Raw genomic sequence first — 25,132 nt, 5'->3', positions numbered from 1 at the left:
ATCAGAAACTATAAAACTCAGAGAGGAAAACAGAATACTCTGACATAAATCACAGCAAGATCCTCTTTGACCCATCTCCAAAGAAATGGCAACCCGCTCCAGTATTCTTGCCTGGAAAATCCCATGGATGGAGAAACCTGGTAGGCTACAGTCCATGGGGTCGTAAAGAGTCAGACACACCTGAGCTACTTAACTTTCTTCTTCTTCTTTTTTTTTCTTCTTCTAGAGTAATGGAAACAAAAACAAAAATAAATGAATTGGTCTGAATTAAACTTAAATGCTTTTTTAAGGAAACTATAAGCAAGATGAAAAAACCTTTCAGAATGGAAGAAATTAATAGCGAATGAAACTACTGATGAAGCATTAACCTCCAACATATACAAACAGCTCATGCAGATCAATAATAGAAAAACAAACAATCAAAACGTGGGCAGATGACCTAAAGAGACATTTCTCCAAAGAAGACATCCAGATGGCTAGTAAACCCATGAAAAGATCCTCAACATTGCACATTCCTAGAGAAATGCAAATCAAAACTACAATGAGGTATCATTTCACACTGGTCAGAATAGCCATCATCAAAAAGTCTACAAGCAATAAATGATGAAGAGGATGTAGAGAAAAGGGAATGCTCTTGCACTATTGGTGAGAATGAAAATTGATATAGGCCCTATGGAGAACAGTATGGCAATTTCTTAAAATACTAGGAATAAAACTACCATATGACTGCCAAAGAATTGATGCTTTTGAACTGTGGTGTTGGAAAAGACTCTTGAGAGTCCTTTGGACTGCAAGGAAATCGAATCAGTCAATCCTAAAGGAAATCAGTCCTGAATATTCATTGGAAGGACTGATGCTGAAGCTGAAACTCCAATACTTCAGCCACCTGATGCAAAGAACTGACTCATTGGAAAAGACCCTGATACTGGGAAAGATTGAAGGCGGGAGGAGAAGGGGATGAAAGAGGATGAGATAGTTGAATGGCATCACCAATTCAATAGACATGAGTTTCAGCAGGCTCTGGGAGTTGGTGATGGACAGGGAGGCCTGGCATGCTGCAGTCCATGGGATCAAAAAGAGTTGGACATGACCGAGCAACTGAACTGGTACCCCAGGAATCCCACTGTTGGGCATATACCCTGGGGAAACCATAATTGAAAAAGTCATATGTACCCCAATGTTCATCCCAGCACTATTTACAATAGCTAGGCCATGGCAACCTAGGTGTTCATCGACCCATGACTGGATAAAGAAGTTGTGGCACATATACACAATAGAACACTACTCAGCTATAAAAAGGTACATATATGAATCAGTTCTAATGAACTGCATGAACCTGGAGCCTATTATACAGAGTGAAGTAATTCATAAAGAGAAAGACTCATATCACATATTAATGCATATATATGGAATATAGAAAGATAGTACTGATGATCCCACTGGCAGGGCAGCAATGGAGACACAGACGTAATGAACAGACTTTTAGACACAGTGGGGAAAGGGTGGGATGATTTGAGAGAGTAGCATTGAAACATATACATTACCATAGCATGCACATGTAAAAAAATAGCCAGTGGACATTTGCTCTGTGGACATTTGCTCTGTGACTCAAGAATGCCAGTGTTTTGTGACAACCTAGAGGGGTGGGATGGGACATGCAGTTCAAGAGAGAAAGACATATGTATTTTTATAGCTGATTCATGTTGATGTATGGCAGAAGCTATCATAATATTGTAAAGTAATTATACTCTAATTTTAAAAATTAAAATTTTAAAAATAGAAAAAATAAAATGTTTTAATAAATATGAGAATATAATGTTTATAGATAAAACAGTGATAGCAAAGTATGATTTTTCAGATGACATTAAAATATATAAAGAAAAATATAAATAAAAATATTTAAGTGCTGGCTTTCATAGTATAAAAAACCCTCACAGGACTATGATTAATATAGTATATTGCTTGGAATAGAGTAATCAATCCTGTATTTACTGATATCTGAAATTTATACTAATATTATTATAACTCCAGTTTTTATACATTTACTATGTATTGGTCACTGTACTTAATATTTTATGTGCATTTTGTCATTCAGTCTATAAGGTAGATATTATGTTATTTTTCTCCATTTCTAAAAATGAAAAATCAGACTCAGAAATGTTAAATGATTTGCTTGAGATGATACAGTCAAAGGTAGTAACAGCACCCTTTATAGACCTTTGCCCAAACATTATGTTATATTTTCAACTCTGCATCTAGTTCCAGGTAGAATTCAAAAAGGTACAGGACAAGACTTCTGTTTTCTAGGAGCTTGCAGGATGGTTGGTGAGGTATGACTCACAGCTAGAAGTATTTCAGAGGCACTATAATAAATGTTCAGTTGCAGGACTCTACCTTTAAGTGCTATAGTCATCCAGAAATTCTAACTCAGTCCAAGACACTTCTGAAAATCATGTGAATGGAATTTTAACTGTGTTAGATGTACTGAAAAACCACCTAGGAATAACAGAAGTAAATAGGAAAGCCACTAATATTTATTGCCCACTTATTATTGTACAGGTATACCATTTAAACTAAGCCCACAATAACCTTTGTTAAGAGTATTTTGCAAAGGAGGAAATTTAACTTGGATACCTTAATGTCCCAGGATACCTGAGCAGAAAGTGGTGAAGCTGAAATTTGGATCCAGGGGTGCCTAATTCCAAAACATAGGAAAAAAATATTTTATAACAGGAAGAGCATAGACATGGAGCTTTACTGTTTCTATCAGTAAAAGCAGCATGATAATAATACCAACCATCTTATCATAATTATAACATTGAATCACAAAAATAGAATATCATCACATATTAAAATATTTTTCAACACCTTCAGGTACATGAAGTAAGTAAAATAGTGTATGTAAAGTCTCTGGTATGTATTAAGCAATTGATAAAGTTATTGGTATTTTTATTTTAGTAATGCATATCAAGAACACTTAGGATGATGCATTGATTTTGAAGTATTTTAAATTCAATGCTTTTCAAATATTTGAAAATAAGAGAAGAAACAACTCTTAGCAGTACTCTTGGTTATCTGTATACAGAGATAGTTATTTTTTAAAATTGGGGTTTTTATGGAGATAAAATTCACAACAGAAAAATGAACCAGCCAGGTCTTGATTTAATATGATTAAGTCTCCTTGCAAACTGATGTTATCAATATTACTTATTCCATTATATTCCATTAGTTATTTATAATGGTACTTACTGTCTTAAACCCTAGGACTTATTTGTATATTTTGGAAATTAATCTGTTGCAGAGATTTTCCAAACTGGGGATCTGGCAAAGGAACTGAGAACACCCAGGGAATTTGACTTTAAAGGCCAGTGGGATTTGATTACAGAACTTCCACAGGACTAGGGAAACAGACTCTCGGAGGACACAAATAAAACCTTCTGCGCTGCAGGACCCAGAAGAAAGGAGCAGTGACCCCACAAGGGACTGAGCCACTTGTGTGTGAGTGTCCAGGACCTCAGGCAGAGGCGTGGTTCAACAGTGGCCTTCTACAGGGGTAGGGGCTCTGAATACAACAATTCTGGGAGCTGTAGCATGCTGGCATAAATCCGTTTGAAGTAGGTTGCCATTTACCACCATTACCAATACCATAATTTGGTCTCAGGCCAAAGTGCAAGGAGGAAACACAGCCCCACCCATCAACAGAAAATTGCTTTGAAGATTTACTGAGCATAATCCCGCCCATCAGAGCAAGACCCAGATTAACCACAGAGAGTCCCTGTCATCAAGAAGCTTCCACAAGCCTTTAATCCCTATTAATCAGAGGACAGACAGAATGAAAATCACAGTCATAGAAACTTAACCAAACTGATCACATGAATCATGTCCTTGTCTCAGTTCATTTCAGTTCAGTCTCTTAGTCGTGTCTGACTCTTTGCGACCCCATGAACCACTGCACACCAGGCCTGCCTGTCCATCACCAACTCCCAGAGTCCACCCAAACCCATGTCTATCAAGTCGGTGATGCCATCCAACCATCTCATCCTCTGTCGTCCCCTTCTCCTCCTGCCCTCAATCTTTCCCAGCATCAGGGTCTTTTCAAATGAGTCAGCTCTTTGCAACAGGTGGCCAAAGTATTGTAGTTTCAGCTTCAACATCAGTCCTTCCAGTGAACACACAGGACTGATCTCCTTTAGGATGGACTGGCTGGATCTCTTTGCAGTCCAAGGGACTCTCAAGAGTCTTCTCCAACACCACAGTTTAAAAGCATCAATTCTTCACCGCTCAGCTTTCTTTACCATCCAACTCTCACATCCATACATGGCCACAGGAAAAACCATAGCCTTAACTACATGGACCTTTGTTGGCAAAGTAATGTCTATGCTTTTTAATATGCTGTCTAGGTTGGTCATAATTTTGCTTACAAGGAGTAAGCATCTTTTAATTTCATGGCTGCAATCACCATCTGCAGTGATTTTGGAGCCCAGAAAAATAAAGTCTGACACTGTTTCCACTGTTTCCCCATCTATTTTCTATGAAGTGATGGGACTGGATTCCGTGATCTTAGTTTTCTGAATGTTGAGCTTTAAGCCAACATTTTCACTCTCCTCTTTCACTTTCATCAAGAGGCTCTTTATTTCTTCTTCACCTTCTGCCATAAGGGTGGTGTCATCTGCATATCTGAGGTTATTGATATTTCTCCCAGCAATCTTGATTCCACATTGTGCTTCCTCCAGCCCAGCATTTCTCACGATGTACTCTGCATATAAGTTAAATAAGCAGGGTGACAATATAAAACCTTGATGTACTCCTTTTCCTATTTGGAACCAGTCTGTTGTTCCATGTCCAGTTCTAACTGTTGCTTCCTGACCTGCATACAGGTTTCTCAAGAGGCAGGTCAGGTGGTCTAGTATTTCCATCTCTTTCAGAATTTTCCACAGTTTATTGTGTTCCACAAAGTCAAATGCTTTTGCATAGTCAATAAAGCAGAAATAGATGTCTTTCTGGAACTCCCTTGCTTTTTGATGATCCAGTGGATATTGGCAATTTAATCTCTGCTTCCTCTGCCTTTTCTAAAACCAGCTTGAACATCTTGAACATTACTTTACTAGCATGTGAGATGAGTGCAATTGCGTGGTAGTTTGAGCATTCTTTGGCATTGCCTTTCTTTGGGATTGGAATGAAAACTGACCTTTTACAGTGCTGTGGCTACTGCTGAGTTTCCCAAATTTGCTGGCATATTGAGTGTAGCTCTTTCACAGCATCATCTTTTAGGATTTGAAATAGTTCAACTGGAATTCCATCACCTCCACTAACTTTGTTTGTAGTGATGCTTCCTAAGGCCCACTTGACTTCACATTCCAGGATGTCTGGCTCTAGGTGAGTGATCACACCATTGTGATTATCTGGCTCGTGAAGATTCTTTTTTTTAAGTAAACTCAATTTTTATTCTTCTATTTCATACATGGATATAAGCATAAAATCTCCTTAAAGTGCTTGCAACCCTGAGGTAATGTCCTTGGGTATATAAAATATACAGCAATAGCAAATGAAATCTGAGCTCCAGAAATGAAAATGGACTTCAAAAACATAATTTAATATTTATGTAATTGCACACATACCAATAGTATTCTATCCCTCATCTAGTCTCTGAATCCAACTAAATCAACTGCCTTGCAGTTTGCACACTGGACAGCCTGACTCCCTACACATATTTCATCATACACAATGCCTCCTTTCCACTGAAATTTAATAAATTAACATGGGATTTACATATAGGGATTTCTATACAGTGAACATTGCCAGAAAGCACACCCAGTTTTTGACAACAGCGTCTACCCACATAAAAACTTTGGCCCCCAGAGGGAACTTGATGCTGTCTGACTAAAGTAACCTTGGGGGGAGTGTCCTTGAGGGTCCCCTAGGATCCTCCAGAGGTGGGGTTTTTCATATAATCTGAGGGCTGCATCAAAGTTATGGCTGACTGAAAGAGGTGGAAGGTCATGGCAACTGCATTAAAGAACCAGCAAATGTGATGTTCTCTGGGGTAAGGATGCACAAGGCATCTGCTGCCCCAATGGCGTAACAGCTGGGTTGACTGTGGAGCTTGGGGGCAGAGGCCGATGGGCCTTTTATAGGAGACCACTGTGCTTCTTACACATCAACCTAATGGATGGCCAAAGATTCTTCAGTCAATGGTGGAGACCTTTTACTGAATATTCAATTTTCCCCAAAGTTTTATAAACTATGGTGAGGGCAAATGTGATGAGAATCTAAAGGCTAGTTCATTATATTATCTATATATTATCATCTTCCCTCTGAGGATAACATATAAGTGTAAATAAAAAAGCAGACAAATGCTTATAAGGTGACTCAAGGTAGAGAGTGACTTTTGCCTTAAAACAATTGTCAGGCCTGAAAAGCAAAATCTTGCAAGCAAAATCTAACTTTATCTGGCCCATTGATACACAATGATCCTGAGTCCCTCCTTGATTCACAAAGTCTATTTTTCTGAGGAATATCCTCCATTAATATTCATTTTGTGTCATAATTACTACAAAGGGTAACCAGTGCAGCTTTATCCTCATTTCAAGCAGAGACTCCATCCTGGTCCTACCATCTGTCAGCTGGCTTCACTTATCAGAACTCCTGCGTGGCCTGCGGAAACTGGTTACATTTTCGTTCGGTGCATAGATCCTTCGGGAGAACTCTTCAAATTCTCCCAGAACTTGTTCGTCACACTCCACTGCCACAGCACTGTCCACGGGGATGCAGTTAAATGCTTCCAGCTGATCACCTGAGGTGAAGCCTGTGGCTTCCATTCCAATGATCTCTTCTGCTTGTTTCACAGTGAAGCAGAGCTCGGCTTCCGATACTGGGTGGAAGCCCCCGGGGAGCTGGGCGCCAGACAAGCTGGCCTACTCATTGGGCAGGACGGTGCTGTTGATTGTGACCAGAGGCCCCGAGAGGGCTTGTCCTTGCTCCTGGCTAGTTTTCACACTCATGTGGCCTCTATTTAAGCTGTCACCCAGATCTACCCCCCCTTTTTTTTCTTGTTTTCTTTGGAGAGGTCCAAGGAGGTGTCCAAGGAGGAAGACAGAGATGCTGTCTTTCTGTCAGATTCTCCTGTGGAGGGCACAAGGGTCACAGGCTGGACTAGTGCAGAGTTGTGACTGGGGGGAGGGGTTCTGTACTGGACTCTCTCACTCTCTGAGCTGGCCCGTTTCCAGTATCCTTTGTCTGGTGAAGGGATTCCCCCAGAGAAGGCTACATCTGCACCCCAAATATGGAGTTTTGTCTCTTTGGAACAGGGTTTGCACTGGAGGTGTGATGTCTGTCACACCTGACCGTTAGTCCATGCTCCATGAAGTTTTTCAGGTTAGAAAGGGTGTGCCTCAAGTCTGGAGTCCCTAGTTCATGTTGATATCTTAGCTGTGCTATATTTTTGTTTCAGAAGATAGACACCATAATCAAACTGCAACTCCTCTCCTCCTTTTGGGTATAAAGGAAACTCTCTCTCCTTTTAAGTCAGCTTGTCATTAATATTATCGTTGATTATTGATCTAGATCCCTTATTAATTACAGGAGGAGCACTTGTAGGAAAAAGGAGATCATGGATACCATATGTGCAGTATAACCGAGGGCAACAGCAATGCCCCCATCATCTTTTGCGTGGAAGTCCTCAGAACTGGGCAACTTGACACCACATACAAAGTAATCTTTATGCTCATTCAAATCAATAGGGTAAATGTAGGAAAGCTCAGATAGTAACTGCCTGCAATGAATTGTCAACTGAGCATTAGTCTTCAGAAAGAGTTCTCTTTTCACAGTGCACTCCTTTCTCAACTCATTTAGGGATTCCTTTTGGAGTTGAAGCTTGAGGTGCTCAGCTGAAAATGTACTTCCTTTGTCCTGTAATGCAATTTTTTCTTTATGCAGCAAGACTACTTCCTGTCCCAAAGCTTTCTTCTGTCTTTCCAGTTCATTTCGAAGCACCAAAATTTTTAATTGCAGACACTTACTTTCTTTTTTCAGCCAATTGCTTGTAGATGTAAGTCTTAGTTTTTTCGTCAATTCCCTTTCCAATTTTCTGAAGTTACCTGAGTCTGTTTAATTGCACACTGGGCTCTATGAAGCTGCAGCAAAGAGAAGACATCATAAGAATTTCGAACACAGTTCTGATACACCTGACGAAGAATATTCTTCTGAGCATTTGAATAACCCTTATGTTCAAATGGAGCACCATATTAGCCATCATTCAGCCCCAAAATTATTTCATTCTGGGTTGCGGGCATGAATCTGCTGACCCAGGTATTTAAACCAGTCCAAACAGATTTCCATTCAGTCAACAGCTGGTAGATGTCCTCCTTTCCACCCCATATCTTCACCACAATACAAGACACAGGTGTATCCAGACAGCCTGGCATTATTCCAAAATCAAGACTCCACCATATTGTATTCAAGGAATTCTTAATCACTTCACTCCTATAAAATTCTTTGTATACCTTTTCACTGTTATACAAGTGAAGTGTGAAGTAGGTATGAAGGAGCTGATGGCTATTAACAATGTTCCACGCAGCAATGTTCCAAAGATGCCACTGCTGAGATGACAGCTCCACATGCAGGGCCCCCGCAGAAGAACCTGGCGGGAGCGTGGTGGCCCAGCCCATGGGCGGTGGGGGGAGTGGGCCCTGGACTGACGCTGAAGATCTTTTTTGTACAGTTCTTCTGTGTATTCTTGCTACCTCTTCTTAATATCTTCTGCTTCTGTTAGGTCCCTAGCATTTCTGTCCTTTATTGAGCCCATGTTTGCATCAAATGTTCCCTTGGTATCTCTAATTTTCTTGAAGAGACCTCTAGTCTTTCCCATTCTATTGTTTTCCTCTAATTATTTGCATTGATGACTGAGGAAGGCTTTCTTATCTCTCCTTGCTATTCTTTAGAACTCTGCATTCAAATGGGTATATCTTTCTTTTTCTCCTTTGCTTTTTGCTTCCCTTCTTTTCACAGCTATTTGTAAGGCCTCTTCAGACAACCATTTTGCTTTTTTGGATTTCTTTTTCTTGGGGATGGTCTTGATTCCTGTCTCCTGTACAATGTCATGAACCTCCATCCATAGTTCATCAGGCATTCTGTCTATCAGATCTAGTTCCTTAAATCTATTTCTCACTTCCACTGTATAGTCATAAGGGATATGATTTAGGTCATATCTGAATGGCCAAGTGGTTTTCTCCACTTTCTTCAATTTCAGTCTGAATTTGGCAATAAGAAGTTCATGCTCTGAGCCACAGTCAGCTCCTGGTCTTGTTTTTGCTGAATGTATAGAGCTTCTCCTTCTTTGGATGCAAAGAATATAATCAATCTGATTTCGGTGTTGACCATCTGGTGATGTCCATGTGTAGAGTCTTCTCTTGTGTTGTTGGAAGAGAGTGTTTGCTATGACCAGTGTGTTCTCTTGGTAGAACTCTATTAGCCTTTGCCTTGCTTCATCCTTATCTAGCTCAAAGAAACTATGAGCCATTCCCTGTAGGGCTATCAAGACCTAGTGGTCATTGTAGAGTTCTGATAAAACGTGAGAATGAGAATGGAATAGCAAACTACTTCAGTATTCTTGCCTTGAGAACCCCAAGAACTGTATGAAAATCAAAAATATGTGACACCTAAAGATGAAACTTCCCAGGTCAGTAGACGTCCAATATGCTACTGGAGAAGAGTGGAGAAATAACTCCACAAAGAATGAAGAGACAGAGCCAAAGTGGAAATGCCCGGGTGTGGATGTGACTGGTGATGGAAGTAATGTCTGATGCTGTAAAGAACAATATTGCATAATAACCTGGAATTTTAGGTCCATGAATCAAGGTAAATTGGGAGTGGTCAAACAGGAGATAGCAATAGTGAACATCAACATTTTAGGAATCAGTGAACTAAAATGGACCAGAATATGTGAATTTAATACAGATGACCATTATATCTACTACTGTAGGCAAGAATCCCTTAGAAGAAATGGAGTAGCCCTCATAGTCAACAAACGGTTCTAAAATGCAGGACTTGGTTGCAATCTCAAAAATGACAGAATGATCTCTGTTCATTTCCAATGCAAACCATTCAATATCACACTAATCCAAGTCTATGCCCCAACCACTAAGGCTGAAGGAGATGAACAGTTCCAGGATGATCTACAAGACCTTCTAGAACTAACACCACCACTACCAACAATAACAAATGGAATGGAAAAGTAGGAAAGTCAAGAGATACCTAAAGTAATAGGCAAGTTTGGCCTTTTGCCTTGAATGAAGCAGGGCAAAAGCTAACAGAGTTTTGCCAATAGAAGGCACTGGTTATAACAAACACCCACTTCTAACAACAAAAGGGATGACTCTACACATGGACATCACCAGATGGTCAATACCAAAATCAGATCAATTATGTTCTTTGCAGCCAAAAATGGAGAAACACTATACAGTCAGCCAAAACAAACAAACAGAAAAGACCAGGAGTGGACTGTGGCTCAAATCATGAACTCCTCAGTGCAAAATTCAGATTTAAATTGAAGAAAGTAGAGAAAACTGCTAGAAGATTCAGGTATGATCTAAATCAAATCCCTGACGAGTATACAGTGGAAGTGACAAATAGATTCAAGGGATTCGCCCTATAGATAAAGTGCCTGAAGAACTATAAATGAAAGTTTGTGACCTTGTACAGGAGGTGGTGATCAAGACCATCCCCAGGAAAAAGACGTGCAAAAATGCAAAACAGTTATCAAAGGAGGTCCTACAAATAACTGAGAAAAGAAGAGAAGTGAAAGGCAAATGAGAAAAGGAATGACATATCCATCTGAATGAACAGTTCCAAAGAATAGCAAGGAGAGATAAGAAACTTTCCAGAGTGAACAAAGCAAACAAATATATAGTGGAAAACAACAGAATGGGAAAGACGAGCGATCTGTTCAAGAAAATCAGAGATACTAAGGTAATATTTCATGCAAAGAAGGGCATAATAAAGGACAGAAATGGTATGAACCTAAAAGAAGCAGAGGATATTAAGGTGAAGTGGCAAGATATTAAGGAGAGTTGGTAAGAATACACAGAACTATTAAAAAGAAAGATCTTAATGACCCAGATAACCATGATGATGTGATCACTCACCTAGAACCAGACATCCTGGAATGCGAAGTCAAGTGGGTCTTAGGAAGCATCACTCTGAACAAAGCTAGTGGAGGTGATGGAATTCCAGTTGAACTATTTCAAATCCTAAAGGATGATGCTGTAAAAGTGCTGCACTCAATATGCCAGCATATTTGGAAACCTCAGCAGTGACCGCAGGACTGGAAAATGTCAGTTTTCATTCCAATCCCAAAGAAAAGCAATGTCAAAGGATGTTCAAACTATCACACATACTAGCAAAGTAATGCTCAAAATTCTCCAAGCCAGACTTCAACAGTACATAAACCATGAACCTCCAGATGTTCAAGCTGGTTTTAGAAAAGGCATAGGAACCAGAAATCAATTGCTAAACATCCATTGGATCATCAAAAAAGCAAGAGAGTTCCAGAAAAAAAAAATATCTACTTTTGGATTATTGACTACACCAAAGCCTTTGACTGTGTGGATCACAATAAACTGTGGAAAATTCTTCAAAAGATGGGAATATGAGACCACCGTACCTATCTTCTGAGAAATTGGTATGCAGGTCAAGAAGAAACAGTTAGAACTGGACATGGAACAATGGGCTGGTTCCAAATTGGGAAAGAATTACGTCAAGGCTGTATATTGTCACCCTGCTTATTTAACTTGTATGTGGAATATATCATGAAAAATGCCAGGCTGGATGAACCACAAGCTGGAATCAAGATTACCAGGAGAAATATCAATAATCTCAGATGTGCAGATAACACCACCTTTATGGCAGAAAGTGAAGAACTAAAGAGCCTCTTGATGAAAGTGAAAGAGAAGAGCAAAAAAAGCTGACTTAAAACCCAACATTCAAAAAACTAAGATCATGGCATCTGGTCCCATCACTTCATGGCAAACAGATGAGGAAACAATGGAAACAGTGACAGATTTTATTTGGGGGGGGCTCCAAAATTACTGCAGATGGTGACTGCAGCCATGAAATTAAAAGACGCTGGTTCCTTGGAAGAAAAGATACAACCAACCTGGACAGGCTCTTAAAAAACAGAGACATTACTTTATCAACAAAGGTCTGTCTAGTCAAAGCTATGGTTTTTCTAGTAGTCATGTATGTATGTGAGAGTTGGACTATAAAGAAAGCTGAATGGTGAAGAATTGATCCTTTTGAAGTGTGGTGTTGGAGAAGACTCTTGAGAATCCCTGGAACTGCAAGATCAAACCAGTCAATCCTAAAGGAAATCAGTCCTGAATATTCTTTGGAAGAACTGATGCTGAAGCTGAAACTCCAATACTTTGGCCACATGATGCAAAGAACTGACTCACTGGAAAGCACACTGATGCTGGGAAAGTGAAGGCAGGAGGAGAAGAGGATGACTGAGGATGAGATGTTTAGCTGGCATCACTGACAATGGACTTGAGTTTGAGCGAGCTAATTGGTGATGCCTGGTGTGCTGCAATGCATGGGTTCATAAAGAGTCAGACACGATTGAGTAACTGAACTGAACTGGAGTCCATTAAGAATATTATAGTAAAACAATTTTAAAAATGCATAAAAGCACAGAAAGGAAAGTTATTTGTGCTCTGAGATAATCACTATTACAACTCTGGTGTGCTTTTCACCCCATTAATTATATATACAAAACTAAAATTTTAATGTGCACAATGTTTTGCTACCAACTCTTTGCATTAATGTTTTGAAGAAATTTCTTTAATTTTTATTGAATTGTTGTTGCTTTACAAAATTGAGTTTGTTTCTGCTGTACAAGAAAGTGAGTCCACTATATGTATACATTCTTTTATACATAGGATGGGTTTCCTATGTATAGGAAGGGTTTCCTTCGTATTTTGGTACCTACAGAGCATTGAGTAGATTTCCCTGTGTTATAAATTTCATTCTCATTAGTTATCTATTTTATATATGGTAGGGTATATACATCAGTCACAGTCTTCCAGTTCAACCCACCCCACTTTCCAACTTGGTATCCACACATTTTTTTTTCTACATCTCTGTCTTTATTTCGGCTTTGTTAATAAGTTCATCCATGTCATTTTTGTAAATTCCACATATAAGCAATATTACATGGTATTTGTTTTTCTCTTTCTGACTTATTTCACTCTCTATGACAGTCTCTAGGTCCATCCACCTCTCTCTACAAATGGTACAAATTAGTTTATTTTAATGGCTGAATAATATTCCATTATATATATGTACCACATCTTCTTTCTTTATTCCTGTGTTGATAAACGTTTAGGTAGCCTCCACATCCTGATTATTGAAATTAGTGCTGCAATGAATATTGGAGTACATGTATCTTGTGGAATTATGGTTTTATTAGGATATATGCCCAGCAGTGGGTTTTCTGAGTCATATGGTAGTTCTTTTTAATTTTTTTACTTTTAAAGGAACCTCAATACTGTTCTCCATAATAACTATATCAATATACATTCCCACAAAGAGTATAAGAGGGTTACCTTTTCTTCACATCCTCTTTAGCATTTATTCTTTGTAGATTTTTTGATGATAGCCATTCTGACTGCTGTGAGGTGTTACCTCACTGTAGTTTTGATTTGGATTTTTCTAATGATTAGTGATACTGAGAATCTTTTCATGTTTGTTGGCTATCTGTATGTGTTCTTTATAGAAATGTCTATTTAGTTCTTCAGTCATTTTTCGAATGGGTTTTTGCTTCTTTTGATATTGAAATGCATGAGCTGTTTGTATATTTTGTATATTAATCCCTTGTCAGTTGCTTCAGTTGCAAATATATCCTTCCATTCTGAGGTTTACCTTTTGTTCTTGTTTATGGCTTCAGTGACTAGGCAAAAAAAAAATTTTTTTGCATTTTTTAATCTTTTATTTATTTTTTTTTAATTTATTTTATTTAACTTTACAATATTGTATTGGTTTTGACATATATCAAAATGAATCTGCCACAGGTATACATGTGTTCCCCATCCTGAACCCTCCTCTCTCCTTCCTCCCCATACCATCCCTCTGGGTCATCCCAGTGCACCAGCCCTAAGCATTCAGTATCCTGCATCAAACCTGGATTGGCGACTCATTTCATATGTGATATTATACATATTTCAATGCAATTCTCCCAAATCATCCCACCCTCTCCCTTTCCCACAGAGTCCAAAAGACTGTTCTATACATCAGTGTCTCTTTTGCTGTCTCGTATACAGGGTTATTGTTACCATCTTTCTAAATTCCATATATATGCATTAGTATACTGTATTGGTGTTTTTCTTTCTGGCTTATTTCACTCTGTATAATAGGCTCCAGTTTCATCCACCTCATTAGAACTGATTCAAATGTATTCTTTTTAACAGTTGAGTAATACTCCATTGTGTATATGTACCACAGCTTTCTTACCATTCATCTGCTGATGGACATCTAGGTTGCTTCCATGTCCTGGCTATAATAAACAGTGTTGCTATGAACATTGGGGTACACGTGTCTCTTTCAATTCTGGTTTCCTCAGTGTGTATGCCAAGCAGTGGGATTGCTGGGTCATAAGGCAGTTCTATTTCCAGTTTTTTAGGGAATCTCCACACTGTTCTCCATAGTGGCTGTACTAGTTTGCATTCCCACCAACAGTGTAAGAGGGTTTCCTTTTCTCCACACCCTCTCCAGCATTTATTGCTTGTAGACTTTTGGATCGCAGCCATTCTGAATGGTGTGAAATTATATCTCATTGTGGTTTTAATTGGATTTCTCTGATAATGAGTGATGTTGAACATCTTTTCATGTGTTTGTTAGCCATCTGTATATCTTCTTTGGAGAAATGTCTGTTTAGTTCTTTGGCCCATTTTTTGATTGGGTCATTTATTTTTCTGGAATTGAGCTGTAGGAGTTGCTTGTATATTTTTGAGATTAGTTGTTTGTCTGTTGCTTCATTTGTTATTATTTTCTCCCATTCTGAAGGCTGTCTTTTCACCTTACTTATAGTTTCCTTTGTTGTGCAGAAGCTTTTAAGTTTAATTAGGTCCCATTTGTTTATTTTTGCTTTTATTTCCAATATTCTGGTAGGTGGGTCATAGAGGATCCTGCCATGATGTATGTTGGAGAGTGTTTTGCCTATGTTCTCCTCTAGGAGTTTTATAGTTTCTGGTCTTACGTTTAGATCTTCAATCCATTTTGAGTTTATTTTTGTGTATGGTGTTAGAAAGTGCTCTAGTTTCATTCTTTTATAAGTGGTTGACCAGTTTTCCCAGCACCACTTGTTAAAGAGATTGTCTTTTAATCCATTGTATATTCTTGCCTCCTTTGTCAAAGATAAGGTGTCCATATGTGCGTGGATTTATCTCTGGCAAAAATGATTTTTTTAAGGAGTATATCAAGTCTGTATATTGTCACCCTGCTTATTTCACTTATATGCAAAGTACATCATGAGCAATGCTGCACTTGATGAACCACAACTGGAATCAAGATTGCTGGGAGAAATATCAATAACCTCAGATATGCAGATGACACCACAATTATGGCAGAAAGTGAAGAAGAACTAAAGAGCCTCTTAATGAAAGTGAAAGAGGAGAGTGAAAAAGTTGGTTTAAAGCTCAATATTCAGAAAATGAAGATCATGGCATCTGGTCCCATCACTTCATGGCAAATAGATGGGGAAACAATGGAAACAGTGAGAGACTTTATTTTGGGAGGGGGGCTCCAATATCACTGCAGATGGTGACTGCAGCCATGAAATTAAAAGAAACTTGCTCCTTGGAATAAAAGTCATGACCACCCTAGACAGTATGTTAAAAAACAGAGACCTTATTTTGCCACCAAAGGTCCATCTAGTCAAGGCTATGGTTTTTCCAGTAGTCATGTATGGATGTGAGAGTGGAACTATAAAGAATGCTGAGGGCCGAAGAATTGATGCATTTCAATCATAGTGTTGGAGAAGACTCTTGAGAGTCCCTTGGTCTGCAAGGAAATCCAACCAGTCAGTCCTAAAGGAAATCAGTCCTGAATATTCATTGGAAGAACTGATGCTGAAGCTGAAACTCTAATACTTTGGCCACCTGATGCGAATAGCTGACTCATTTGAAAAGACCCTGATTCTGGGAAAGATTGAAGGCAGGAGGAGAAGGGGACGACAGAGGATGAGATGGTTGGATGGAATCACTGATTCAATAGACATGAGTTTCAGCAGGCTCCAGGAGTTGGTGATGGGCAAGAAGGCCTGATGAGCAGCAGTCCATGGGTTCACAAACAGTCAGACATGTGAGCAACTAAACTGAACTGATCTGACTATGCAAAGCTGTTAAGTTTAATTAGATACCAGTTCTTTATATTTGTTTTTATTTTCCTTAATCTAAAAAGTGGGTCAAAAAAGAACTTCTGTGATTTATATCAAAGAGTGTTCTGCCAATGATTTCCTCGAAAAGATTTATAGTGCTGACATTACCTTTAGTTAGGTCTTTACGTCACTTTGAGATTATTTTTATGTATTGTGTTAGAGTCTGTTCTAATTTCATTATTTTAATTGTAGCTGTCAAGTTTTTCAGAAACACATATTGAGAAGACTGTCTTTTCTCCATTGTATATTCTTGCCAACTTTGTCATAGATGAGGTGACCATTGAGCATTGGATTTTCCTCTGGGCTTTAATCCTGTTCTATTTATCTATATTTCTATTTTTCTGACAGGACTATACTGTCTTGATGACTGTAGTTTTATAGTATAGTTTGAAGTGACAGTTGTGAATACTTCCAGCTGTGTTTTTCTTTCTCAGGATAGTTTTGGCTAATTTTGGTTATTTGTATTTCCATAAAAACTGTGATTTTTTTCCTTCTTATTATGTGAAAAATGGAGTTGATAATTTGACAAAGATTGCGTGAACCCAAAGTCCAAGGTAAGGAACAGCAACTGCACTTTGCTGGAGCAGCCGTGAAGAGATATCACACATCAAAAGTAAGAGAAAACCAAGTAAGACAGCAGGCATTGAGAGAGGGCATCAGGGGGCAGACAGACTGAAACGACAATCACAGACAATTAACCAATCTGATCACATGGACCACAGCCTGGTCTAACTCAATGAAACTAAGCCATGCCCTGTGGGGCCACCCAAGATGGACGGGTCATGGTGGAGAGGTCTGACAGAATGTGGTCCACTGGAGAAGGGAATGGCAAACCACTTCAGTATTCTTCCCTTGAGAATCCCATAAACAGTATGAAAAGGCAAAAAGATAGGACACTGAAAGAGGAACTCCCCAGGTCGGTAGGTGCCCAGTATGCTACTGGAGATCAGTGGAGAAGTAAATCGAGAAAGAATGAAGGGATGGAGCCAAAGCAAAAACAACACCCAGTTATGGATGGGATTGGTGAAAGAAGCAAGGTTGGATGCTGTAAATAGCAATGTTGCATAGGAACCTGGAATATTAGGTCCATGAATGAAGGCAAATTGGAAGTGGTCAAACAGGTGATGACAAGAGTGAACATCAACATTCTAGGAATCAGCGAACTAAGATGGACTGGAATGGGTGAATTTAACTCAGATGACCATTATTTCTACTATGTGAGCAGGAATCCCTTAGAAGAAATTGAGTAGCCATCATAGTCAAAAAAAGAGTCCAAAATGCGGTACTTGGATGCAATCTCAAAAACAACAGAATGATCTCTGTTCATTTCCAAGGCAAACCATTCAATATCATGGTGATCCAAGCCTATGCCCCAACCAGTGATGCTGAAGAGACTGAAGCTGAACAGTTCTATGAAGACTTACAAGACCTTCTAGAACTAAAACCCAAAAAAGATGTCCTTTTCAATATAAGGGCCTGGAATGCAAAAGTAGGAAGTCAAGAAACCCCTGGAATAACAGTCAAATTTGACCTTGGAGTACCGAATGAAATGGGGCAAAGGCTAATAGAGTTCTCTCAAGAGAACACACTGGTCATAGAAAACACCCTCTTCCAACAACACAAGAGAAGACTCTACACATGGACATCACCAAATGGTCAACACCAAAATCAGATTGATTATATTATTTGAAGCCAAAGACGGAGAAACTCTATACCTTCAGCAAAAACAAGACCGGGAGCTGACTGTGGCTCAGATCATGAACTCCTTATTGCCAAATTCAGACTGAAATTGAAGAAAGTGGAGAAAACCATTCGGCAATTCAGGTTTGACCTAAATCAAATCCCTTATGACTATACAGTGGAAGTGAGAAGTAGATTTAAGGGACTTGATCTCATAGACAAAGTGCCTGATGAACTATGGATATAGGTTCAAGACATTGTTCAGGAGACAGGAATCAAGACCATCCCCAGGAAAAAGAAATGCAAAAAAGCAAAATGGGTGTCTGAAGAGGCCTTACAAATAGCTGTGAAAAGAACGGAAGTGAAAAGCAAAGGAGAAAAGGACAGATATACCCATTTGAATGCAAAGTTCCAAAGAATAGCAAGGGTAGATAAGAAAGCATTCCTTAATGATCGATGCAAAGAAATAGAGGAAAACAATAGAATGTGGAAGCCTAGAGAACTCTTCAAGAAAATTAGAGATACCAGGGAACAGTTCATACAAAGATGGGCATAATAAAAGGACAGAAAAGGTATGGACCTAACAGAAGCAAAACATATTAGGAAGAGGTGGCAAGAATACACAGAAGAACTGTAAAAAAAAAGATCTTCACTACCCACATAATCATGATGGTGTGATCACTCACCTAGAGCCAGACATCTTGGAATGTGAAGTCAAGTGGGCCTTAGGAAGCATCACTACGAACAAAGCTGGTGGAGGTGATGGAATTCCAGTTGAGCTACTTCAAATCCTGAAGGATGATGCTGTGAACGTGCTGCACTCAATTTGCCAGCAAATTTGGAAAACTCAGCAGTGGCCACAGGACTGTAAAAATGTCAGTTTTCATTCCAATCCCAAAGAAAGGCAAGGCCAAAGAATGTTCAAACTACCACACAATTGCACTCCTCTCACATGCTAGTAAAGTAATGCTTAAAATTCTCCAAGCCAGGCTTCAGCAATACATGAACCATGAACTTCCAGATGTTCAAGCTGGTTTTAGAAAAGACAGAGGAACCAGAGATCAAATTGCCAACATCCACTGGATCATCAAAAAGGCGGGAGAGTTCCAGAAAAACATCTATTTCTGCTTTATTGACTATGCCAAAGCCTTTGACTGTGTGGATCACAATAAACTGTATAAAATTCTGAAAGTGATGGGAATATCAGACCACCTGACTTGCCTCTTGAGAAACCTGTATGTAGGTCAGGAAGCAACAGTTAGAACTGGACATGTAACAACAGACTGGTTCCAAATAGGAAAAGGAGTACATCAAGGCTGTATACTGTCATCCTGCTTATTTAATTTATATGCAGAGTACACCATGAGAAAGGCTGGGCTGGATGAAGCACAAGCTGGAATCAAGATTGCCGGGAGAAATATCAATAACCTCAGATATGCAGATGACACCACTTTTAAGGCAGAAAGTTCTTCTTCTTTAGTAAGTTCTTTTCACTAAAGAGCCTCTTGATGAAAGTGAAAGAGGAGAGTGAAAAAGTTGGCTTAAAGCTCAACATTCAAAAAATGAAGATCATGGCATCTGGTCCCATCACTTCATGGGAAATAGATGGGGAAACAGTGGAAACAGTGTCAGACTTAATTTTTCTGGGCTCCACAATCACTGCAGATGGTGATTGCAGCCGTGTAATTAAAAGACGCTTAGTCATTGGAAGGAATGTTATGACCAACATGCCGCTGCTGATACTAAGTGGCTTCAGTCGTGTCAGACTCTGTGCAACCCCATGGAAAGCAGCCCCCAGGCTCCTCCGTCCATGGGATTTTCCAGGCAAGAGTACTGGAGTAGGGTGCCATTGCCTTCTCCATGACCAACCTAGACAGCATATTAAAAAGCAGAGACATTACTTGGCCAACAAAGGTCTGTCTAGTCAAGGCTATGGTTTTTCCACTGGTCATGCATGTATGTGAAAGTGGACTATGTAGAAAGCTGGGTGCTGAAGAATTGATGCTTTTGAACTGTGGTATTGGAGAAGACTCTTGAGAGTGCATTGGACTGCAAGGACATCCAACCAGTCCATCCTAAAAGAGATCAGTCCTGGGTGTTCATTTGAAAGTTTGATGTTGAAGCTGAAACTCCAATACTTTGGCCACCTGATGCAAAGAACTGACTCATTTGAAAAGACCCTGATGTTGGGACAGATTGAAGGCAGCAGAAGTGGACAACAGAGGATGAGATGGTTGGATGACATCACCGACTCGATGGACATGGGTTTGGGTGAACTCCGGGAGTTGGTGATGGACAGAGAGGCCTGATGTGCTGCGGTTCATGGGGTCACAAGGAGTCGGACACGACTGAGCGACTGAACTGAACTACATTGAATTTTTATATTGCTTTGGGAAAGATAGTTATTATCACAATATTTATTCTTCCAGTCCAAGAACAGGTATATGTCTCTATTTGATTGTGTCATCTTTGATTTCTTTCATCAGTATGTTTCAGTTTTAGGACTATTGGTCTTTTACCTCCTTAAGTAGGTTTATTCCTAGGTATTTTATTCTTTTGTTGGAAGGTAAATGGGGTTGTTTCCATGATTTCACTTTCTGATATTTGTTGTTAGGTTATAGGAATGCAAGAGATTTCTGTGTATTAGTTTTGTATCCTGACACTTTACTAGGTTCATTTATTAGCTCTGGTTGTTTTCTGGTGGCATCTTTAGAATTTTCTATATACAGTATCATGTCATTTGCAAACAATGACAATTTTACTTCTTTTTTTTTTTTTTCCATTTTTGATTCTTTTTATTTCTTCTTGCTGTCTGATAGTCCTGGCTAGGATTTCCAAAACTATGTTGAATAATACTGGTAAGAGTGGACATCCTTGTTCATTTCTGATCTTAGGGAAAAAACTTTCAGTTTTTCACCATTGAGAATGATGTTTGCTGTGGGTTTGTTTTATATGGCCTTCATTATGTTGAGATAGGTTCCCTCTATGCCCATTTTCTTGAGAGTTATTTTTTGTATATAATAAATTGGTGTTGAATATTTTCAAAAGCTTTTTCTGCACCCACTGAGTCGATCATGTGGTTTTTATCCCTCAGTTTGTTAATATTGTGTATCACATTGATTGATGTGCATATATTGAAGAATCCACTTTTGCATCCCTGGGATAAAACCCACTTCACCATAGGTATGTGATGCTTTTAATGTGTTGTTAGTTCACTTTGCTAGTATTTTCTTGAGGAATTTTTGTCTATATTCATCAGTTACATTGACTTCTAAGTTTCTTTTACAGTAATATCTTTGTCTGGTTTTTTTAATCATGCTGATGGTGATCTTGTAGAATGAGCCTGGGAGTGTTCTTCTCTGTGATAGTTTTTTTTTTTTTTTCCTTTTTTGAAGAGTTTGAGAAGAATAGGTGTTAGCTCTTGTCAAAATGTTTGATAGAATTTAACTCTAGAAACATCTAGTCCTGGACTTTTGTTTGTTGGAAGATGTTTAATCACAGTATCACTTTCCATGCTTGTGATTGGTCTGTTCATATTTTCTATTTCTTCTGGTCGAGTCTTGGAAGTTTGTACTGTCCTATGGATTTGTCCATTTCTTCCAAGTGGTCCATTTTATTGGTATATAGTTGTTTGTAGTAGTCTTTTATGATCCTTTGTATTTCTGTGGTGTCAGTTATGTGTTCTTCTTTTTCATTTCTAGTGTTACTGATTTCAGTCCTCTCTCCTTTTTTCTTGACAAGTCTGGCTAATGGTTTATCCATTTGTTTATCTTCTCAAAGAACCAGATTTTATTTTTATTGATCATTGCTATTGTTTTTTTTTTTTCATTTCTTTTTAATTTATTTCTGTTCTGATCTTTCCTTTTACTAACTTTGGGTCTTTTGTTTTTGTTGTTCTTTCTCTAATTGTTTTCTGTGTAAGCTTAGGAGGTTCATTAAAAGTGTTTTTTTTTTTTTTTTTCTTATTGCTTAAGATAGGATTGAATTGTTATATAGTTCCTTCTTGAAACGGTTTTTCCTGCATCCCATAGGTTTTTTATTATCTTTTTTCCATTGTCATTTGTTTCTAGATATATATTTATTTGATTTTTTCAGTGATCTCTTAGTTATTTATTTTCCCCCATGTTTTTACAGTTTTCTTTTTTTGTCTTTTCCCTGTAATCGATGTCTAATCTCATAGCATCATGATCAGAATAGATGCTTGATATGATTTAATTTCATTAATTTACCAAGGCTTGATTTGTTATCGAAGATGAGATCTATTCTGGAGACTGTTCTATGTGTACTTGAGAAGACAGTGTATTCTGATGTTTTTAGATGGAATGCCCTATAAATATCAATTAAGTCTATCTGGTCTAATGTGTAATTTAAAGCTTGTATCCTTATTTATATTCTGTCTGATCTGTCCACTATTGTAAGCAGGGTGTTAATGTTTCCCACTATTATTATATTATGGTTGATTTCTCTTTTCATGACTATTAACATTTGCCTTATGTATTGAGGTGTACCTATGTCTGTTGAATATATTTTTACAATTGTTATATGTCCTTTTTGGCTTTATCCCTTGATTGTTTTGTAGTGTCCTTCCTAATCTCTTGTGCTTAACCACTAAGTCGTGTCTGACTCTTTGCAACTGTATGGACTGTAGCCCACCAGGCTTCTCTGTCTATGAGATTTCCCAGGCAAGAATACTTGAGTGAGTTGCCATTTCCTTCTCCAGGGTATCTTCCCTACCCAGAGATAGAACACAAGTCACTTCTGTCTCTAACACTGGCAGTCAGGTTCTTTACCACTAGCACCACCTGGGAAGCCCAGTCTCTTGTAACAGTCTTTATCTTAAAGTCTATTTTATCTGATATGGGCTTCCCTCTTAACTCAATTAGTAAAGAATCCTCCTGCAATGCAGGAGACCCTGGTTTGATTCCTGGATTGGAGAAGGGATAGGCCATCCACTCCAGTTTTCTTGGGCTTCCCTTGTGGCTCAGCTGGTAAAGAATCTGCCTGCAATGTGGTAGACCTGGCTTTGATCCCTAGGTTGGGAAAATCCCATGGAGAAGGGAAAGGCACTCCAGTTTTCTGGCCTGGAGAATTCCATGGACTGTATAGTCCATGGTATGGCAAAGAGTCAGATATAACTGAGTGACTTTAATTTTCACTTTGTCTGATATAAGTATAGTTACTCCCACTTTCTTTTGTTTTCCATTTGCATGGAATATCTTTTTCCATCCCCTCATTTTCAATCTGTATGTATCTCTAGATCCGAAGTGTGTGTTTCTTCTAAACAGCATATGTACAGATCTTGTTTTTATGTTCATCCAGGCAGTCTGTGTCCTTTGGTTGAAACTTTAATCCCTTTACATTTAAGGTAATTATTAATATGTATGTTCCTGTTAATTTTTCTGACTTTGTTTTTGTAGATCTTTTTCTTCCTGCCTAGCATTTCTTGTAAATCTGATTTGGTGGTGCTAAATTATCTTAGCTTTCACTTGTTTGTAATGGTTTTGATTTCTCCATCAAATTTGAATGAGATCTTTGCTGGGTATATTAATATTTGTTGTAGCTTTTCTCTCTTTAATCTCTTTAAATATATTAAACCATTTTATTTTGGTCTACAGAGTTTCTGCCAAAAAACCCCAGCTCTTAACCTATGGGGATTCCCTTGTGAATTATTTGTTGCTTTTCTCTTGTTGCTTTTAATATATTTTCTTTGTATTTATTTTTTGTTAGTTTGATTAATATAAGTCCCAGTGTGTTTCTCCTCAGGTTTATCCTGTATGGGACTCTCTGCACTTCCCAGACTTGGCTGATTAATTCCTTTCCCATATTATGAAAGTTTCATTTATAATCTCCAAATATTTTCTCAAAGTCCTTTTTTTCTTCTGGGACTTCTATTATTTGAATGTCTCTGTGTTTAAAATATCCCAGAAGTCTCTGAGACTGCCCTCATTACTTTTCATTTTTTTTCTTTTTTATACATTGTAGCAATTATTTCTATCATTCTACCTTCCAATTCACTTATCCATTCTACTGCCTTAGTTATTCTGCTATTGATTAATTCTAGCCCACTTTTCAGCTCAGTTATTGTGTTTTTCATCACTGTTAGCTTGTTCTTTAGTTTTTCTAGGCCCTTGTTAAAAATGTCTTTTATATTCTTCAGCCATGTCTTTTTTCTATCTCCAAGATAATGGATCATCTTTACTATAATTACTCTGAATACTTTTTAAGGTACATTGCCTATTTCCTCTTCATTTATTAAGTCTTGTGTGTTTTTACCTTGCTTTTTCATCTGTAACATATTTCTTTGTCATCTCATTTTGTCTAAGTTACTGTTTGTGGTATACTTTGCAACAGCTTGCAGGGTCATATTTCCTCTTCTGCAGTCTGCCTCCTGGTGCTTGTGATTGGTTCATGGCCTTGTGTTGGCCTCTTGTTGGGAGGGACTGGTTCTTGTACTCTGGTGGCTGGAGCTGAGCCTTGTCCCTCTGATTGGCAGGACCACTTGGGTTTGTGTGTTTGGAGGTCTCTGTTAGCTCCATATAGCTTTACTCAGCCTGTCTGCTGCTGGATGGGGCTGTGTTTCTATCTTCCTGGTTGTTTAATGTGAGGCATCCTCCACTGGAGCCTGTAGGCTATTGGGTGGTGCCAGGTCTTAGTGCTGAGATGGAGACCTTTGGGAAATCCCACACCAATTAATATTTCCTGGGCCTGGTGGTCCAGAGCCATTGACTCACCACTTCCACCCTTTAGGCTAAAGCCCAACCTCTGGCAGGGGAAAAAAGACTCTACAAGCCACATAACATGGCCAGAAAAAGAAAGCAAACAGAAAAATAAAACCAAACATAAACAGCCATAATAAAAGTAACAGCTAAAGAAGAAAACAATCAGACAAACAGAACTGAAGATAAATGATCAAAATAAAGTGAAACCAAAAAAAAAAAAAAAAGAAACAAACAAAAAATAAAGGAAACAAAAAGCAAGAAAACAAAGAACCAGAAAAACAAAAAATAAAAGAATAAAAGCAAAAAA

The 25,132-nt window shown here is 38.5% G+C and overlaps 1 pseudogene; it reads right to left on the bottom strand.

Annotated features, from left to right (window-relative positions):
* Window positions 1-6,271: 6,271 nt before the first annotated feature.
* Window positions 6,272-24,642, bottom strand: LOC102415389 (annotated as a pseudogene).
* Between the last annotated feature and the right edge of the window lie 490 nt (window positions 24,643-25,132).

This window comes from Bubalus bubalis, chromosome X, assembly GCF_019923935.1.
Source record: "Bubalus bubalis isolate 160015118507 breed Murrah chromosome X, NDDB_SH_1, whole genome shotgun sequence".
Lineage (NCBI taxonomy): Eukaryota > Metazoa > Chordata > Mammalia > Artiodactyla > Bovidae > Bubalus > Bubalus bubalis.
Note: the sequence above shows the minus strand (reverse complement) of the source record. Positions and strands in the feature narration are given on the sequence as shown.